The sequence below is a fragment of the Dipodomys merriami genome, unplaced genomic scaffold, assembly GCF_024711535.1.
Source record: "Dipodomys merriami isolate MVZ:Mamm:240054 unplaced genomic scaffold, mDipMer1.0.p SCAF_99, whole genome shotgun sequence".
NCBI lineage: Eukaryota > Metazoa > Chordata > Mammalia > Rodentia > Heteromyidae > Dipodomys > Dipodomys merriami.
In genome coordinates, this window is record NW_027206612.1 from 1,960,978 (window position 1) to 1,978,146 (window position 17,169).

Below are 17,169 nucleotides of genomic sequence, written 5' to 3' on the forward strand. Positions count from 1 at the left end.
TAGAAAGAGTCCTGTGTGCTCACATTGTCACAAAAGATTCTCGGTGTCCTTGCTAACAGGAAGCTGTTTGCTCTCTCTTCACAGGCTCCTGTGGGGGTGTCTCTTGTCTGATCAACAGTCGGTGGTTAGGAAAGGTCCTGCTTACGTCCACAAACCTCTGCTTCCAGCCCTGTAAGTAGAAATTGGAAATTCACCATGATTTCCTGCCTCACTCTCACCCCTGGGGACCAACTGTGACCTCACTGCCCCACAACGCCAGTCCACTGAGGCGTAGGAGAGGGCTACACTGCTCCTCATTCAGGCCTAGCGGCAGGCAGCAAAGTCTTACAAGCGGCCCGGTGACAAGAAAGCTTCCAGCCACAGGAGGGTCACACCCGTTGTGTTCCTGCCTCCTGACAGCCCTAGAGTGGCCCCAAGCTTCGCATTGTTGGTGCCTTCCATTCCTGCCTTCCGCCATTGCCATGAACAAATCCAGTTGCAGAGTCCGTCTCCTGGCCGTTGCCAGCAGCTCATAAAGGCCAACTTAGCTACACTGGCAAAGGACTGGGGCCTGCGTGTCTTGTCCTAAAGATGGAGAGTCTCACATAGCAGGGTGGCTGCCAAGGGAACCCGTGCAGGTGAGCAGCGCTCAGGCAGGAAGGAGTCACCTGGACGGATGCGGGTCTTGGTCTTCCACCCCTCAGTCCCCCCCACAACGGCAGGCACTGCACACCCAAGTCCTTCCTCTGCTGGAAATCTGCTCCTTGACCTTCAGCACCAGTTAATTTGCTGTGCCCAGAGTGGTCTCTTTCATTCCACACGGAAGGACTTGGAATGGCCTCCCGCCAGCCAGCTCATGACGTGTGTGTCAAGAGACCTACAGCTCTTTCACATGCAGCGCGGCAAGCAGGTTAATGGAAGGGCTGTGTGGCTGGTGCAAGGTGTGAATTTACAACAGGCTCTGGTGTTCACAGCCTGTCAGATGTGTGAGTTGAAGATAATGAGTTCAAGTCTCATGTTTTTCTGCAAGCTTGCTGGGTTATTAAGAGAGATGATAGAGACATAGGAGCCACCTGGAAAATTCTAGCTTGTCTTGTGGAACCTGGACTGGAATGATCCTAGATGAAAGGCTGAGGCGGCTGGTGATAATATGGAAGCATGCCTTCACATTTTTTTCTGCCTCTGAAATGAATGGGCTTTCATTTTCCACGACTTGAAACTCAAAGAATGACAATCCTGAAGAAGCCGTTTTGAAATCCAAGTATTATTTAATGAGAACCTTATCTCAGTCAACCTGTAGGGCCAGCAGCAGGATTTTTCAGTGTCCTTGGGATGTGAAAGTCTTATTGATACCTTCAACATGAAAATATACCATTGATATTTTTATGTGTGTGGCATATGAAAACAACAGGATTTGACATGTAATTGATTAAGAAACATATTAACATGGACTTTACCTATTTCTCTCTCGTCTTCAGTAGACTTCTAAGAAACTTAAATATGTGGCTCATATCGTCTTTCCCATGAAGTGCTGCACTTCTCTGAGATTTCTTGATGAACCTGAGTACTAAGTGCTGTTTCTGTCTTAGCTGACCAAGGATTCTGATGTTTATGCCCTGCGTTGTTTTAAAGCTACATTTGTTTGGGGACCTTTTTACATGTTTGGGGCTTTGAATTCAAAGCCTCCTGCTTGGTAGGCCTCACACTAACCTTTGCTTGGGAAATGTAGATGACAGTTAACAACCAATCATCTCACAGGCTTCATATTTAAATATGAACCCTACTTTAAACAATGATGCTGGTGGTTGAGGATGTACCTCAGGTACACGGAGAGCATGGCAGATGTGAAGTCTGGGGGTGCAGTTCCCAGCTCCCAAACAAGCCAGCACGCAAACAAAAACCCTGCGTTACAGTTCCGCAGTGTAAACTCAGAACAGTCTTCTACTGTCTCTGGGGTGTTCAGGAAACTTGGGGTTCATAGCAAGTGCTCAGCTCTCGCTCATTTTTGGATGCTGCGCAGGTGACAGGTGGGCTGGAAGGCAGAGGTTTTGGAGCTCAGGAGGGAAGACCGACCAGCTTGAATGCCCTGCTCTGCCTTGACCTCCCCAGCTCACCATTGCTTCTTCTGCCTCCCACAAACGGGACCAGGGAGCCCTTGTACATCCACTGAAATGTCGAGTCAGTGGCACGTTTGTGTAAAATTGCTTCCAGCACACATGCATTTCTTTCTTTTATTGGATTAAAGTAAGAATCATGTAGTATAACTATATACTATGAATTATTTGAAGACGTTCCCGTCAGTGGCATTCCTGTGGAGTGCACTCATGCCTCTATCCTATTCTAAACCGTTGCTGTCGCCCCAAGCATGCCACACCCTTGCAGCCTCAGCTACTCGCTCTTCTTCCTCTAGCTCTAGGAGAACATCAGTTTGTTTTCTGACTCTACATATTTGCCTACTCTGGATATTTCTTATAAATGAAGTTTCAGAGTATGCAATTAGTCACTTTGAGGTTTTTAAGTTCATTCATGTGGTAACATACACGGCCCTTTTAACGATGGAGTGGTATTTTGCTATTTGTGTGTTTATCCATTCTATGTGTCATGCAGTGTTCTGTGGTTTCTGTCCTCTGACTACTGTATAGAATGCGGCCATGGACATCCACCCAGGAGGGCTTGAGTCTTTGCTCCCAGTGCTCTTGAATGTGTATCTAGGATGGACCTCCATGCTCTCATGGCAACTCCATGTAGAGCATTTGAGGGAAATGACTAATAGTTTTCCACAGCAGCTGCACCACCTCCCACTCCGCCAGTGTGTGTGGGGGGAGGTGGGCTTAAGTTACAATGGGATTTATTGCATATCCCTTGCAAGAAGTCTTGCTTTGATCTTAGGTGTGTGTGTGTGTGTGTGTGTGTGTGTGTGTGTGTGTGTGTGTGCCAATACTGAGGCTTGAATCAGGCCCTCATGTTCTCTCTTGGCTTTTTCACTCAAGGCTAGCCCTCTACCATCTGAGCCACACTTCCACTTCTACTTTTTTTCTGGTTAATTGGAAATAAGAATCTTTTGGACTTTCCTGCCTGGGCTGGCTTCAAACAGTGATCCTCAGATCTCAGCCTCCTCCGTCTCCGGGATTACAGGCACTAGCCACCAGCAGTGCTCCAGTCAGTCACCCAGACTCCTCAAAGAGTTCTTCAGAAAACAACACAAGAAGGGGTCATCTTCCTAGGAGAGCCGCATCTGGCCGGGGAAAGCCAGGGGTCGAGAAACAGCCATCGCTCAGAATTACCTTTCTGTCCTTTCTTGTGCAAGGGGCACCGTGGCAGAGGCAGCACTGACACGTCGGTGGCTGCCATGGGTCACCAGGGCCGGGAGGCCGGGGGCCACTTCGCTTCGTGGAGCAGTGTGGGACATCTTCCCCATTGCTGAGGGAAAAGATTGGCAAGGCTGTGCGGCTGCTCACACTGGCCTGTGCAGACAGAACACGGGCGTGCTCATGGTCTCAGAAGACCTTCACCCTCAGACTCACACAGAGGAGGGTATTTTTAGCTGACAGTGCCCACCCTCGTGGCCATGCTGGCTATTGATCAGGAAGAGCGATGGTCCCAGCTGGGTATCAACTGTCTTGTGAAATGGAATTCCTCACACATCCCATATCTCTACGCCTCACCTTCTGACTTAGGCTTAGCTCGGCAGCAGCTTAATCTAAGTAGGTTCTGTCTTTTGTGCCAAAGGTAGAGAGAACTGTGCATCAGGGCAAAGACCTGTCTGAGGGCTCTGTCTGGAGTCCTGTCTCACTTTGGTGGGACACGGAGGGAAGAGGCTTGTGGTTTCGGAAGCGTGGTGCTTAAGGGAAAAACACCCAGGGAACTACTAAGTGGACATTCTCCTAAAAAAACCAAACCATCTTCTCTGTCTTTCCTTCCCTGGTTTCTTTTTGAAAACAAAACCTCTTCGCCCCTGAGGAGCCCTGGGCCGGACCCCTCTGTGCTGCCAGGCGTGAGGTTTGGTCTCCGAGTGCCCCAACTGTGTCCTGGTCTCTGGTTCTCCACCAGGCCTGCCACTGTGACAATGGCGCTGAGTTGGCCGTACCCCCCTCACCCAGCCTCCCCTGAGCCCCCTGTGTCCCGAGGGTGGGGCCTGGTGTGCAGATGGGGTGCTGGTGGGGCTCAGTGGAGCTCCTCCAGGACAGATGGGCAGCGAGGAGTGAAGGGAGAGAGCAGACGGCCGCCACGTCGGTGCATGTGAGTGCAGACCCTCAGGAGGGGCCAGAAGGAGGGCTCCCCTCACCCCCGCTATGGGCAGGAGGTGCTGGAGTGGGTGGCAGGTGCCCACATCACGTGTAAGCTCCTTAGCCAGGGTCTGGGTCTGCACACGTGGCCACCACAAAGAAGAGACACTGGACATTGTCACGAGCAGAAGCTTTCTTTTCCTTTTCTTGTTTTTCCTCACAGTTCTGAGGCTTGAGCTTCCTAGGGGCCAGGCCCTGGCCTCTGGCGAAGGCCTTCTTGCTGTGTTCTCCGTGGAAGGGGTGAGAGGGAAGATGGAGTCGCGGCTCTTCTACCTGTGGCAGAAGAGAAGGACAAGGGGGAGGGCAAGTGGGAGAGGATGAGGGAGGGGGAAACACTGTCCAATAAGAAAAGTACCCACTACCTTATCTATGTAACTGTAACACCTCTGTAGTCACCTTTACAATAAAATTAAATTAAATTTAAAAAAAGGAAAGAGCAAGGGGCCCCCTCCCCAAACCCTTTGAGGAGCAGCACGAAACCAGTGTTTCGTGAAGAGCGGGAATCATTTCCAGAACCTGAGTTTTGGGGGGCTGTGGTTAGACCACAACCCTCCAGTGTGCACAGCTTTAGGGAAAGCTGTGTGGAAATTCCTCCTTGGTGAAGTGGAACGGAGACAGTCAGAGGGACAGGGCCAGCGGGAGAATTAGCTAGAATAAGCACACGGCATTCCTAAGGAACTGGGAGTAACTCTATGACTTCATTCCTTCTCCACGTTAAGGGGTCACCTGTGTCCTCTATAATTGAGGAAGCACGCGGAGCTCTGGGCCAAGGCTGCTGCCCTGGGCGTCTGGGGTGTCCAATTGGGAAGGAGCAGGCAGGATTTCAGTCTTCCTGTTCCCAGGTTCCGCCTCTGCAGGTGATGTCAGCCACAGGTTGCTTCTGGTTGCTGTTGGCATCATGCCTTCCTTGAGGCTGAGCCAGAGCATAATTCGAGCAGGGCATTAGAGGTGCACTCCTCAGTGGCACAATTAGTGTGACTCTTTTCGTCCCTGCCTCTGGGGACTGTCTAGCCAGAGCATCGGTGCTGACGCGGATGAGTGCGACTGCTCGCTGTTTGTAATCGACTGTCGTGTTTTATTTCAAGTCAGGTCCCTTGTTCTCAGTGCTCATCAGGTTTTCAATAGCCTTTATTATTTTTCTTTTATCAATTGGAGCTAAAGGAAAAAAAAAACCCACAAAGTTATCTATAATCCCATCACTGGACGATAACCAGGATTAATATGTGTTTTTTTTCTGCATTACTTTCTAATCTTTTTCTTTGAATGTATATAACAGCATATGTTTTCGGTTCTAAGGTTTCATAAATTAGCGCATGGCTCCTGACAGTCCTGTTTGGAGCAAAGAGAAGGAAAGGATACAGGCGTCTTCACGGCAATGGGTGCAGGCTGTGTAAATATCCTACAGCTTACACGGGAGGAGCAGGCCTGTTAGAACCGCAAAGCTGTAAGCACAGACCCTGTGGGCCTCCCCCACAACCAACACCCCCCCTCCCCACCCCCCTGCCTGATCTTGTCCACTTTCCAGTCTCTCTTGGATTTTCCATGTACTCCAGTCCTGGTCCCTGAACCACACTGTCTGGCAGCTTCTGCTTCTGATGCTCTGGCTTTACCTCACCCTGGTAGAGAACAAACACAAAACGTGATTTCAAGGGTGCCTAGCCCTACCTGCAGGGAGGACGAAAAGCCTATTAAAAACAAAAAGAAAATCCACCAAACAGTGTTAGGAAATGATGAGATTCTTTACTTGAAGGGCACACTTTTGAGAACACGAAATACCGCCTTGGGCGGGGGGTGGCTGTATGTCCTCCCCTCACCCTGTTTACTGTGTCAGCCGGGGAAATACCACGGGCCGGTAGCTGCCTGGCTTTCCTCTTTCCAACTTCGACCTCCGTCCACAGGGCCTGTGGCTCACTTCCCTGTTGTGAGGTGGAACTCAGGGGCCGGCACATTTCTTGGACCTTAGAACATATAATAGTTTCTTTATGTTTGGGGTTGTTTTCCCTTTGAGTCTGCTCCGGCGGCCGCCTCCTGGCCCAACTTGTCATCTAGTCTCAGTTCAGGTTTGTCTACAGCTCCCCAGAGCTTGGGAATATCCTAGGCTTATGCAATCTAATACCCCTGGCAGTGAGCTTCCGGAAACCTCCTGAAACCCAGAGAAACACTGGCTTCCCAGGGGCAAGGCCGCCCTGAGCACAGAAGCAGGATGGTATTTACAGAAGGGCGAAGGGAAGCTGTTCTTTTTCTTCCCTTTCCAAGAGCACAAATGTGCAAGCTAATGGCAGAGATACAGGCAGTCTCACCCGGCCCCCAAACAGCTCTGCTTCTGCAGGAACTGACACAGAGGACTCGAGACTGAGACAGGAAGAAGAGAGGAACCTCCTTTAGCCCCAGCAAGGCCTTTGCCTCACAGAAGCACCAGCCCACCCTGGAGGGCCACAGAGACAAAGCCCACGGCAACAGCACGCCTGAGCAGCGGGAATCCCTCTCCCAGTTATCGGTGTACTTGTGATAGGCACAGACAGACCACGGAGACTGGCAGACATTCCGTCTCCTTGATGCTTGCTTATAAGAAATAAAACTATACCAAGCATGCATGGAGGGATATCTCCAGTTTGTCAACTCTTTTGGAGAATAAAGTTTTATAAATGGAGACTTAAATGCATTGAGGATTTTGAATTTGTTTGGCTTGATGAGAATTAATTTATTGCCCTGAAGATTTAGCCAGACCATACAGGATAATAGCTTTTCATATATATATATATATATATATATATATATATGTGTGTGTGTGTGTGTGTGTGTGTGTGTGTGTGTGTGTGTGTGTGTGTGTGTATACATACACACACACTATATACACATATATTCCAGTAATAAATGCCAGCCATCATTTTAACCACAGGTCATTAGAATAGAAAACGTGCAATTAAATAAAGCTATTTGGCACAAGAAGAGTTGAGCTACTAATCTTATCATCATATATTATAAGATGTTGATTCTTCTTATGCATATGAACTTTGTGTGTATATTTTTTGCAACTTTTTTCCATTGAAGTGTTTATATTTTTCTTGTTGATATGTGGAAACTCTTCATATATTAAGAATATTGTGCTGTTGTCTTTGATTTACCTGGTAAGTGTTGTCTCTGTGTGAAAGCATTTTGTCACTCAGGTTAAGATATTCATAACTTCTCTCACATTGTTAGATGTACAAGGGGATACAACTATACATTCACACACATCTCTCCGTTTATGTAGATATACAGTTGCCTGTTCTATTATGGCAAATATGTGTTGTATCAGGGCACACCTGTAATCCTAACCTCTTAGGAGGCTGAGAACTGAGGATCACAGTTCAAAGCCAGCCTGGGCAGGAAAGTCTGTGAGACTTTTTTTGGGGGGGTCTGGTTGTGGGACCTGAACTCTGGGCCTGGGTGCTATCCCTCAGCTCTTCAGCTCAAGGCTAGACTCTACCACTTGATCCACAGCTCCACTTCTGGCTTTTTTCTTTTTGCTTATGTGGTGCTGAGGAATCGAACCCAGGGCCTCATGCATGCAAGGCAAGCACTCTACCACTGAGCCACCTTCCAGCCCCAAGACACTTTTTTTTTTTTTTTTGTCGGTCGTGGGGCTTGAACTCTGGGCCTGGGCGTTGTCCCTCAGCTCTTCAGCTCAAGGCGAGCGCTCTACCACTTGAGCTACAGCGCCACTTCCGGTTTTCTGGTGGTTTATTGGAGATAGGAGTCTCACGGTCTTTCTTGCCCGGACTGGCTTTGAACCGCGATCCTCAGATTTCAGCCTCCTGAGTAGCTAGGATTACAGGCGTGAGCCACCAGCGCCCGGTCCCAAGACACTTTTATCTCCAATAAACCATTAGAAAACTGGAAGTGCTGCTGTGGCTCAAGCAGTAGAGTGTTCACCTTGAGCTGAAGAGTGCAGGGACAGCGCCCAGGCCCAGAGTTCAAGCCCCACGACTGACAAAAAAAAAATACGTGTTATTGCTTATCCTGGAAGGTAATTGTTCCCACTTCCTAGACTATAAACTTTTAAAAAATATTCTTCTAGGTAGCAAATAGATATGTGTGTACTTTTATGCATGAAAATTTAGATGTGTATTTTTGTCCTTTAAGTGTGTATACATTTTATGTGTAATGCATCTGGGAAAAATACAAGTATGCTTTGCTTTTCCAAGTACACAGCAAACCCTGCTGATCCTGCCAACCTCTCTCTCCTTTCTGATAAAAAGTTTACTTTTATTACATGTGGATGCTGTCCTGCCAGTCTCTGAGCTTTTTGCTGTTTGGTGAGTGAATAAATATAAGCCCTACTTTTAATGTCTACATAATAGTTCCTTGTGTAGACACATTCAAATGCATTCAGCTTATTTCCCACTCAGCAATTGAATCGTGTATCTATGATTTGCCTCATGCTCATCTTTGTGTGGAAAACTACGTTTTTCTGTTCTGCACGACTTTTTCAAGATGGATCGGGGGAATCAGCATGGTAGGGGTATAAGATCCCTGACACATGTTTTCAACATGTCTGAACAAAATTTCTGACAACTTACATATCCACAAGGGTTCATGGGAGAGCATTAACAGGTCTATTTCCACTGGTATTTGTGCTTTTAAGTATCAACTAACATCTTGATGGGATTGCAAGTTTGGATTATCATCTTTAAATTAGAATAAGGCAACAAGCATCATCCCAAAACTTAGCAAGAAGAAAAGGGCCTTGCATGAGTTATCCCAAGAGACTTAAATGCACAAAACCAGGTTTTATGAATGAACGGTCTTGAAAAGACTAGGACTACTTGTTTCTGTGCTCTAACGCGGATGCTGTGAGGGTCTTTTCCTTTCTCCTGTGAAACCTGAAATAACCCTATGCTTCTCAGGTTGTGCAGTTCTGTGGCTGGAGCAAGGTTGCTGTGTGGAGGAGACTCAGGTGGCCAAATTATTCCTGGGGAAATGTGGCTGGCTCTGCAGAATGGAGGAGCTTCCTCTCCCCAGTGAGAGCCCCTCTTCTGCACAGAAGTGGTCTGGACCCGCTGACGCCTGCCCAGGTCAAGTCTGCCTTTCCCTGAACCTGGAACACACTCTCCTTCAAGCTGTTCTCAAGACAGCTTCGGCAGCATTGGCAGACATGTTAAAATTCACCCCTCAGCCTGCTCTCCTGGGGGCCAGAGCAGGTGTGGGCAGCCTGTGGCTTTATACAGGAGTCCGGGCATGCCTGCTACACACAGGTTCCACTGTGACACCGGCACCTGTGGGCAGCTCAGAAGTTTGCTCACAGGAAACGGAATGATAGGAGCAGCTGCAGAGGAAGGCTGGTCCTGCTAGCAGGTCTCAGTCTCTGACTGGTGTCCTGGGCCGGGAGCAGTTATGAGAGGCTGGGGGCATTCCTGTCCCTGCTCTACCTCACCTCCTCCAGGACCCTCCCGGAGAGCACCAGGAGCTGTGTGAGGCAGAGGTGGCCAGGTCCTTCCTCATTCTCTGCCTGCAGTGAGCGGCCGGATCTTTAGCGTCAGAACATAGCGGCCGATGGCTGCCCCAAGGAGGGAGGGATAAGAAAATCCTGTGACTCTTGCGATAAAGGCAGCAGGGGAAAGAAGCTGGAACTAGCTAGTGCCAGCTGAAGACTGGACTCTGAGTAGGACTAGAGGGGATAAGGGGGAGGCAGAAAGAAGGCACCAGGCGAGGAAGACGCCTTGTGGATCCAGGAGGAGCCCTCAGGCCTCCCCCTTGTCTCCCCAGGCCTGGAGGAGGCCGGGCAGCTCCCCCCGCCCCCCCCCCCCCCGCCCCAAACCAGTCCATGCCTTGCTGCCTTCTGCCGCCATTCCTGTTTCAAACGCAGCCAGGCCCTGCCACAAATAGGCCGGGAGAGTGTTCATAAGAGCTTTAAGGTATCTGTTAAAAAGGGGTCTCCGTCATACATCAGCGACTCGTGGACATAGAAAGGGTTCAGCTAGGGAAATGGGGAGGGGCGAGCGGTTGTGAGGTTCATGTAAATATTTGTCTACTTCCGAAAGCCTATGCAACTAGAAGCCAGAGGGGAGACATCGTCCAAGGATAAGTAACACTATGCATGCTGTTCCACATCAAGTCGGAGTTCCTTAAACAAGAGTGGCACAGAAATAAAATGGAGCAGGGGGTGGAGGGCAGAGGGGAGGGAGGGGTGGTGGAGCCATGGATGGCCCTAGGGGCCACTGGGTGAAATCCTTCAGCCCCAAACGTGGTGTCAAGGAGGCTAGACTCCTGGAGCACTGTGGTCACTGCTCTCCCAGTGCACGGGGGACACTCTCAGCATCTGCCCACGAGGACAGCCTGGAAACCACCCTCCCTCTTGTTAGTGGGGGAGAAAGGAGGGAGGCAAAGGCAGAAAGAACGATACCTTCAGTGTCTCCTTCCCCTCCCTTTCCTTTTCTTTCTCCCCCTTCCTTTCTTTCCCCTCCTTCTCTTCCCCTCCCCTCCCTTCTCCTTTTCTCCCTTCCTTTCCCTTTTTCCCTACCCCTGACCCTTTCTCTCCCCTCCCTTCCCTTTCCTTCGCTTATCCTTCCTTCTTTCTCTTTTCTCTCACCTAGTCTTTTCCTTCCTCCTGTCTTCTCTCTTCATTTCATCTTCCCTTCTTCCTTTCCCTCCTTCCCTCCTTCCCTTCTTCCCTCCCTTCCTTCCCTTCTTTCCTCCTTCCCTCTTTCCCTCCTTCCCTTCTTCCCTCCCTCCTTCCCTTTTCCATTTTCCCTCCCTCCTTCCCTCTTCTCCTCCTCCCCTCCTTCCGTTCTCCCCCTCCTTCTCTCCTTCCTTCCTTCCTTCCTTCCTTCCCTCCCCTCCTTCCCTTTTTCCCTCCTTCCCACCTTCCCTTTCCCCTTCCCTTCCTTCCCTCCTTCCTTTGACAGGACCTCCTTGTAGATCTCAGGTGGGCCTCAAACTCGAGATAGCTCTTCCTCAGCTTCCTGAGTCCTGGGATGTAGCATGTGCCTCTGAGCCTGGCTTCTTACACACATTATTCGCATTTGTCAGTGGTGTACTCACAGGTTTCCATTTTCACGCTCAGTGTCGGCTCTAAGGTGGGCTTGGGCACGGCGGCAGCCTTCAGACTCTTCAGATCTGCTGGGCGCAGCTCTTGGAGGAGGAGCTTTGTTCTGGCTCACGGCTGCAGTCTGAGGCAGGCTCCTGGCCCGTTGCTTCCGGCGGCCCAGCTGCCTGCAGGACACAGAAGGAAGCCAGAGGCCATGGGAGCAGCTTACCTCTTGGCAGCCAGGAGCCAGGCTCTGCAACCAGAAGTGTTTGGACAGCATCCGGCCTTCCAGGGCTCATCCTCTGTGACGCGCCTCCCTGGCCCATCCTCCCTTCCCCCTCCCCCGTCTTCCCCTGCTCCCTCACCCTTCCCCTCCACCCATCCCAACCTGTCCTCCCCCACGGGTCCCCACCGTCCCCCTGCTAGCAGGCCATTCAGCAGGAGCTCATCAATGGACCGAACCCTAAATCAGCACTCTCACGATCCAATTACCACTCAGCACTTCCATTCTTTGGGGAGCAAGCACTCCACCTGAGTGGTTCTGGTTCTCGTGCAGAATTATCACAGCCAAGTCACTGTCTTCATGGACAACCGTTCTGTGCCCTGCTGTGGGGTGGAGGGTGTGTGCAGACAGTGATGGCCAGGCCGCAGGGAGGAGGGTCACACATGGCCTGAGTGCTGGGGATGAGTGCAGCAAAGGCTCGGATGGGGCTCCCTGCTTTCTCAGCCCAGCTTTCCTCGTCCTCATAGCTATGGCAATGGGCAACTGTGGAACTCAAGACCAGCATGGTGGAGGAAAAGAACCTGAAAAACTCAAACTATCTCTGGGCCACCAGCGTGTGTGAGACAGAGTCCCACCTGGTGTCCTGCCAGGGCTTTATGGACAGATTGGACTTTGAAGACTGGTGGAAAAATGACTGTTCTGACCCACTTAGCTAGCCTCTCTCTTCAGTGCAATATGATCCAAAATGCTTGAGGATGCCACTGCTGTTCAAGTGTGGTGGCTTGGTGAACGCTTTCCTGGGCTCAGAACTGTAGGATTGTGTGCTTTGACACTAATGAACTCATTGAGAATATCGCATTCCTCTTTCTTTTCCTGACCAATCTTGTCTACATGACTGAAAGATGGTGCACATACTGCTTCAAAGGTTCTGCTTTTGAGTGGAGTGCCAGGAACTCACCCATGAAACCTTAGCTACCCATGAGATGAAGATCAGGTGGATCTCAGTTTGAAGAAAAGTCCTTGAGATTTGATCTCCAAAGTGACCAGTAAAAAGCTGGGCTGGGGATGTAGCTCATGCTGTGCAGCATCAGTTGATGAGCAAGTTGAGTAAGTCCAAGACCCAAGTTTAAGCCCACATCCTAGAAGAAAATAAAGAGATTCCTGGCCAACTCTTGTAACATCTTGTGATTACAAGATGTTAACAAGATGGTCAGATGAACTGGGCATAGTGGTGGGCTGCTGTAATCCCAGACAAAAGCAACACCAGCTCTAGCTCAACCTAGACAAGGGTTTCTTTCTCAAAAACAAAATGAAAACAGAGGACGTGTAAGAGAAGCTCACAGAGTAGAGTAGTAGCCTGGCATACATGGGGCTCTGGGTTCAATCCAGTAAGACAGACACACACACACACACACACACACACACACACACACACACACACACGCACGCACACACACATACACACACACACACACACATGCACACACATTCACACGCACACACACAGAAAGAAAAGAAAGGAGAGGAGAGAAAAATGAGAAGAACCGAGAGGAGGAAAACTGTCTCAAATGGCTCATGCTCTTCAGTTCTGGGAATCATTCAGACTCTGCACGAGTATTCCTCAAAGTAGCTTCCAGGGGTTGGAGGCATGGTTCAGGTAGTAGAGTGCCAGCCAATGAATGAAAGTGGCAGGTACCACGATGGACTCCCAGTCTTGGACCTAAAAAGAAAAGCACACTGCCCTTGAAGCCTGGTTCTGTGGTGTAGGTCGGTGCCGGCCTTTAGCTGCGGAGACGAGGCTCATCACCAGGGCACGGTGTGGACTGAGGGCAGTGGAATCACTTTTTTTCCCAGCAGATCTCACTGCAGAGTGAGCTGAGTGTGCTGCTGGACAGTTCACAGAGCATGACATGCAACCCTGTCTACAGCACTTGCTCTGCAACCTGGTTTAAGTCACTGGTTGTTCAATATTTGTCTATTGCCATCTTTCAGAAAGGATCTGAAATGCAAGCCTCCTTTGAACAGCCAAGAGTTTTTTTTAATTGATTGATCTCCTTCTTTTCTCCCCCACTTCTTCAGGATGCCTCATTACTCCAGCCGTAAATAAATCTAATGAAATCTTTCCTTACCCCATCAATCCATTCAAAGTGCTCTGGCCTTCTTCTGTTTGTATTTATGTTTTCATCTACTTAATTCTTCTTGCAGTCTTTTTTATATTCCAGCTACTCTTTTAACCTAAAGGGTTCCTAATGTTAAACATGGTAATTCTGGGGTATGTCTGTTTTGAATGCCTGTGATCAGATATCTGGGTTATTTCCAAGGTTAGAGAATCAGTGAGGATTCCTAGAGGGGAAGGCATTGAGCAATGGGTAGAATTTCCTATTGTAGAAGACCATGGAGGTGTGGAAACAATATTTTAAAGTAGTAGCATAAGGAAAATGTTTAATTGCCATCTGTGATAGGCAAGATGTGTGCATTCACCATATAGGGGAAATCAAGTTATAATCTGGATTATAGTGAGTTTTTAGTGTATTGGTGAAGTAAAGTATATAAATAACTACACTAGAAGAAGTGATCATGATGTCACGGGATAACTGTGACACCTCTCATATTTTCCCCAAATGAATTGGCTAGAAAGACACAGTAGACACAGGGATCAAAGTTTATCTGGAAATATAGTCTGAGGGAGGCTATGTATGGTGTGTCTCTCCCCCTGGGTTTGTGGGGCTCTGTCTGGCGGGGTCAGCTGGCACCATCGGGCTGGGATGAGCTCTGGCATTGAATTGTGAGGGCAAGCGGTTCAAGACAGTTTTGAGAGGTTTCACACGCAGGCAGAGGAAGTTGGAGTCTATTCCACAGAACCACTGACGACTTAGAATAAGATAATTCTATGCAGGCAAACTAGAATCTTCCAGCACACCGAATTCCAGCCTGGTATTTCCCCCACTGGACGCTGTGGGTTTCCCTGAATGCCTTTGTGTGTCCCAACCACATACCCCATCGCCCTGGCTTCGTGTTCTCCCGGATGAGAGTCACCTTGTCTCCCCAGGCTGCGTGGTCTCTCCCTGGGTGCGGCTCTCTGCTAAGATACAACTCCTCTTGAACACAGTTACAGACCCCAACAATGATGGATTTAAGGTTTTCCTTCCATGGGGAAATAATTGTCTTTCTCAATTAAGACATAGATAAATCTTTATCTTAAAGATGGATATAATGTATTATTTTAAACAGGGGAAAGAAAATAAGTATTAATGAAGGCTCTTGTGAAGTATTTGAGAAGCAGGTTAACTATACACAAGGCATTTTGTAATCAGGGAACATTTTTATCAGCCTAACAGTCTTGTAGAACCTCTGCAAATCGGTGTGTCTGCTTCTCTCCCATAAAGCCGCTTGATCTGCTCTGACAAATTTGTGATGATGTCATTCTTCTTTTACAAACAGGAGTCACTTGCCCAGGTTCCCCAGTGGTGGAAACTCAAGAACCTGTATTTAAAATTGAGTTGGAAGACTCCGTGTGCTGCCACCGAACGCAACCTCAAGCACACCGAATTGGACTTCTCGGTGATGATTGATTGTCCAAGCTTCTCTGTCCTCAACTCCCATGGCCTGGCTCTTCTAGAAGCAAGGGAAAGAGGCTGAGCTCTGTAAAGGCAAGTGACAGCTTCAGCCATTCATCTACATTTTAATAGATTTCTAATTGGATCCAGGATCCTGGCTGGACAGGAGAAGGAAGTGGGGAAATGTGTCCCTGGGTGATTCTTTTAAGGGTTCATTAAGAAACAGGCCACACATAGGAAATGGGAAGGAGATGGGGCCGACTGGGGCCTTGGAAAAGAAGAATTCTCCCACTCAGAGGGCCTGGCCCTGCGACGGAGCCTAGAGATGGACAACCTTGACAGCCAGCCTCCCCGCTAATACGATTTCTCGTCCAAGCAGGGCTGAGTCATTTTATTTGCATTAACTGAATATATTATAACTTGGAGTCAAGCTGGCCATGGCAATAAATGGGATATGGAGATTCCATTTACTTTTGGCGGACACCCAATATCTTTCATGTTTCCTTCTCCCCTGTTTACAATGAAACCAGCTGGATCCTGTACAGAAACAAGAAGGGTTGGCTGGCCGGCTTTTCTTTTCTCTTACATTTGGAGACTGTCAGAGTTTTAGCTTTTACTAACTTCAACGCCGTTCTAGCATAATTCCTCACGGTAAGAGCCAAAACACTGCCATTGGTCCTAGTAAGACACGCAAGAATGTTTATCCCCTTCTGATGTGTTTTCGGTAGACGGAGACTTGAATTTTATAATAAAACAGAGCTTAACGTATTAAGCAATCACCATGGTTTGTTAAATTCTATCTAGTCATTAAGTAGAGATTGAATTATGGAAAGTCTTCCTAAGCGAGTGGCAATTAGTGGAGCTCATTATCAGCTGGTCCCTGGTGCTTTTCTCTGGAAGCAGTAGGCTAGGCACAGAGCAAAGGTGGGTGCAAGGGCTCTTCTCATGCTTTGGGCATTTTGTGAAACATGGACCTGAGTCATTGCTGTTCATCATTCACTATTTACCAGGCACTAATGGGCGGGGTCCCCAGCTAATGTCGTTAATTCTAGAATGTCTTTGATGCCAGGTGTTCAGCACTTTCTTTAGTAATTCTTTTCATCCCTAGCCACGCCTGCCTCTTTCACACTGGAGCACTTTCTTGGAAGGAAGGTCTAGCTGCACTTTGAGTCTTAACATCTTCACTGTGCCCCAGTCCGTGCTTTCAGTATCTTTCCTTACGTGTGCATTTTCTCCCAGCACTGCAAAGCAGTGAAGAGGCCACCCCTGAACAGGCTTCCTTCCCATCCTCCTTCAACACAGTGCACACATACTCATGCTCACTCCGGTGCACCCATGCATACAGCCACACTCACACACATACTCACAACACCCATTCACTCACAGACTCACAGGATTGCACCATACATTTCACACATTGGTGCAATACACTCCCCCACACACACTCACACACACACTCATGTACACACTTTCAACCCCCAAAAACAGAGAGTAAGTTTTTAATACAAATCTTTATTCCATCTTTATTTGACATACATCATTTTGTCTTTGTTCCCCTAGGCCTTGTGATTTCATGAATTACACTGCGGGGATGTTTCTTTGAATGAAATAGAGCCTGCTTGGGAGCTCTTCCAATTCTTCTGCCCACTTTACATCTTGTAGCAATTTGATCTGTGTACAAGGGTCCCAATAAAAGCTTTTAATTAGCTATTTTCTCTCAGAGCCCTGTTTGTTGTTGCTCACTGCCTGGTTACCGAGTACAATGACCCTGAGGTCATTTGCAGTACCCTTCCTGATCCTGGTCATGCTATAATTGTCACCTTGGGAGGGGTAAGCTCCTCTTTTGGAGCAGGGGGCCTCTGGCTTGCATTCTAGATAAGCAAGGCTTTGTTTATCAGAGCTGCTTCTCTAGTCTGGGATAGTCAGGAAAACATGCCTAACCAATACAGAGTGCTCTCATAAAATACCTCTTTGAAATGAAAACGTGGGACACACATTGCCCTGCATCAAGCCTGTGCGTGCCAAAATGAGTTACATAGGTCAGCACCTGGCCAGGGTGGTGCCACCTAGGCCCCGGGGCCGAGGCTCTCTCCTGATTTTGTAAAATAGCCTCCT

At 48.6% G+C, this 17,169-nt stretch overlaps 1 long non-coding RNA gene across 1 annotated transcript; it reads right to left on the minus strand.

Annotated features, from left to right (window-relative positions):
• Positions 1-4,444: 4,444 nt before the first annotated feature.
• LOC138822125 (uncharacterized) lies at positions 4,445-11,372 on the minus strand. The gene is made up of 3 exons (XR_011370364.1): positions 11,289-11,372; positions 4,992-5,420; positions 4,445-4,538 (listed from the first exon to the last, which is right to left on the minus strand). It is a non-coding gene; the product is annotated as an uncharacterized lncRNA (long non-coding RNA).
• Positions 11,373-17,169: the final 5,797 nt, after the last annotated feature.